Below are 3,543 nucleotides of genomic sequence, written 5' to 3'. Positions count from 1 at the left end.
GATGTGAGAGGTGACAGCAGCGATTGCTCCCACTCCCTGGGCTGCCTGCTTTGATGGTCGCTGGTATTAGGCAACGGTGGGCTCCTGTGAGCATCCTCATTATGGATGACCAATCTTTCCCTCACCAAAATACTAGGATCTGCTTTTCTTTGACCTGGTAGCACCTGTAAAAGGATTGCATTTGGATGAGAATCTGTGTTTGTGCAACAAGTAGTGGGTTCTCTGCTTTGTCCAGTGCTAATCCCTGCCTCGCATCTCCATGCTGATATTAATTCAACTCTGAAGTGGCAATTCCTGATTTAGTCACCCTTTTTTATCTTAAGAGGAAGATGGGCAAGCAACAGTTGCTGATTGACCAAAGGCACACGCTGTGGTTTTGTACAAGTAGTAATTGATTGGTTTTGTCCCTTGTGTTTCAGTACGGGCATAGGAGTGAGCTGGCCTTGTGTAAGGCGGCTGATGCAGAGCAGGTGCTGGAGGGCAGGGAGCTGCAGGGCTTGTTTCTCTTCCCAGGAAACAGTATTTGGCTTCCTGGCAGGCACTGCACAGCAGGGTGGTCTCAGTGCTTCTGCTTGTGCTCCCACCGTGGGCTAGAAGGCAGATGGGCACAGCTTTCCTCTCCCCTCTTACTTTAAGAACTATAAGTGCTGTTCCCTCTGCCCCAGGAGAGCTTGGGTCTTGGGTGAACCTTGTGCCTGCAGGCTTCAGCAATCCTAGACTATGTCATGGCAGGAGATTCTTCCCTTCTTCCTGCCAGTTGGCAGAAGGAACTGCTCAGCCAATAGAGCAGGGGGTGGAGGCATGGCCATGCCTGTGTGGAAGCAGGAAGCGGTAAGTAGCTGTGCCCCTGCCGTGCCTGGAGGGTTTTGCTGGATGTGCTGAGCAGCCTCTTTGACACATCATAACAAGTCACTGGAAAACACACCGGTGAGACTTCACCCCAACTCCAGTTCCCTATCCTGAGCGTGCTCCTGGGTCATAGGTGTGTGCCTGACAGTAAGTTTTACCCTGCTGCTGTGGTATTGGCTGTGACATGATAAGGCCTGACAGTTTATGCCCATTTCAGAGAGTCAGGTGATGCTGGAAAGCTGCTTGTCTCGTCAAAATAAAAAGGTGTATTAAAAACTTTTAGCTTTGGTCAGGTACTACTTGTCCAAGCAGGTCACCAAAAAGGGATGGTGCCTTATGCTGTCCTTTTATTTGCCCTAGTGACAACATGATGGTGAAAAAAATAATCCTTCTGTCAGAGCATAACATTGATGTGGTGAGGTAGTTAACCATGGGATCCAGAACCCATCTGAGTCTCATGCTGGTGAAACTCCATAGCATCCTTTTAAATCAGGCTGGTTGCCTTGGGCTTTTCCTCTCATTGAAACAGTGAAGCTAATTCAGTCTTTGAAACCTAATGAACTTGGAAAGCACTACAGTTGACAGCAGCGAAGAATGTCTCCTGTCCTTTTCTATAGCTCAAAACATTAAGCTGATAGGCAGTAACCATCACCCAAAGTATTTTTAATGCTTTTATGAATGCTTGTTTCTGTGGCAAGAATTGAATGCAGCTAAATATTGCTGGCACCATTTATAGTGTTCTCAGCTTGCATAAGGCAGGTCAGTGCTGCATGAAATAAGATAAATGCAGTTATGCCACAGTGTATGCAGAGGTAGAAAACAAAATTAACATAGAAATGTTAAGTGGTAAATGACAGGTTTCCGTTTTCATTGTGTATCATAGATTGTGGCATAATAGTTGCATAAAAATTCCATCAAAGAATGTAAAAAAAACCCAATAAAATAAAAGTGTGTAAGAATGAAATTCTCTGTTATGGCTGTTCTTTCTGACAGTTTCTCCTTGGAGTGCTGGCATTAGCATCCCATTCGTAAAAGTGCTAGGGCAGCTCATTTTTCTGTTTGTTTGTTCAGTGGTGGCTTATTTAAATACAGTAGCAGTGAGAGAGACAGCGTTTGGACTAGGAAAAGATCGTTATTCAAAACCATGGGGTTAAATGTAGCAATAGCATTGAGGTTGTATTAGAATATTTTGGTTTAGTCTAGTCTATTTTTTTAAAAGTAACAAGTGAACACATTTCTGTTTCAAGGAGCGTTTTTAAAATACTGGAACTAGACTGGAATTAACTTCTCTAATTTCCAAACACTGGAATTCATTTCTCTAAACACAGGTTCCTGTTGAATTACTTTTCCTGTTGCCCGCACTTTCAGGTAGTAGACGTTCAAAAGCTACTAAAGCATTACAAATGGCTGAATGCGTGGAGTACACGTGCTTGAAGAGTTCTGCTGCATTTCTTCAAGGAGGCCCCTTGGATAAAGAACTCTGGCAGAGAGCCCTTCACGCGATGCGCATCGAGTTGCCAACAATGAACGCAACTTCTGTAACGGCAGCTTTAAACCAGGTTAGGAACATCTCCCCATCCCACAGCAAAGAACCAGCTGACAAGTTAAATGCTTTTTACGTACTAAATAGCAGTCAATTAATCTTTTGGAGTGTTTGAAAGGGGCTGAAGTATTACATAAGCCTCCTCTGCGAGTAGTCTGCATGGAAATTCAAACTGCAGCTTTGTAACTCCGGAGGAAGAAACAGCGAATGTGGGAATCGGTTGCCTTCATTGTACTTGTGGGAGCTGCCCCACATCACAATGGCTTGCTAGGACAGACGGCTGCTGTCACAGAATTGTTGTTGTCTCCTAGTAGCTGCCCGATGAACTGCGCGAACAGCGGGGGTGCGCATGGTGGGAACCTTTGCTCGGCCCGCGGTACGCTTGGCGGCAGTCGGCTAGAGCCGAGGAGGAGCCTGCTCCCCGGGAAGGGAATGTCCTGCTTGTGCTAGGAGGTAACAGTGAGCGTGTGAGCCCAGACGAGGACCAGGAATCTGTGTGCGTCCTGTGAACAGAGCAGGTGAAAGTGTGTGCGCTGGGGGAGTGTCTGCTGCTTTTTTGGTGGGTGTTTTTTTTCAAGAACCCCTTGGCTGGGCTCTCTGGCCACTGTCTTAAGAGCTCTGCCAGCTCTTACCTTGGTGCACAAACCCCAGACTGGCGGCCTCTGATAGAGGATGGGGAATAACCACCGCTGCCAGTAACAAAGTGAAAGCTTGGGAACCTCTGCTCTTACGCACGTGTCAAAAAATCAGTCTCTGATTGGTATTACCTTCACACTCAAAACCCACGTAAAGCCAGAAAAATCCCTAAAAGCAGATGAAATCCTGTTGCAAAGTTAACAAGTCTGCTGTTGTCTTGTGTGTTGGCTTGTGGAATTGGGTACGTTTCAGTGTTACAGGCAAATGCTCAGGTTGGTGCTGGGCCATAGGGGCTGCCTGGGGAATGCCTTACCCAGCCCAGGTGACTGCTGCATGGCCTCTGGGGCTGGCCAAGCACACGCGGCCGGTGGCCAACTGGCTGCAGCCCAGGGCCTGGTCCCACCTGGCCCATCTCTCTCCTTTGCATCACCTCCTACATACATCAGATACTTCACCTGGTTTGCCCCAGAACGGTGGGCTGTGGCTGGGCACCTGCAGCCAGGCCCTGCCCAGGC

This window comes from Eurypyga helias, unplaced genomic scaffold, assembly GCF_000690775.1.
Source record: "Eurypyga helias isolate BGI_N326 unplaced genomic scaffold, ASM69077v1 scaffold27747, whole genome shotgun sequence".
NCBI classification, from domain to species: domain Eukaryota; kingdom Metazoa; phylum Chordata; class Aves; order Eurypygiformes; family Eurypygidae; genus Eurypyga; species Eurypyga helias.
The sequence above is the reverse complement of the archived record's forward strand: the minus strand, read 5'-3'. Positions refer to the sequence as shown.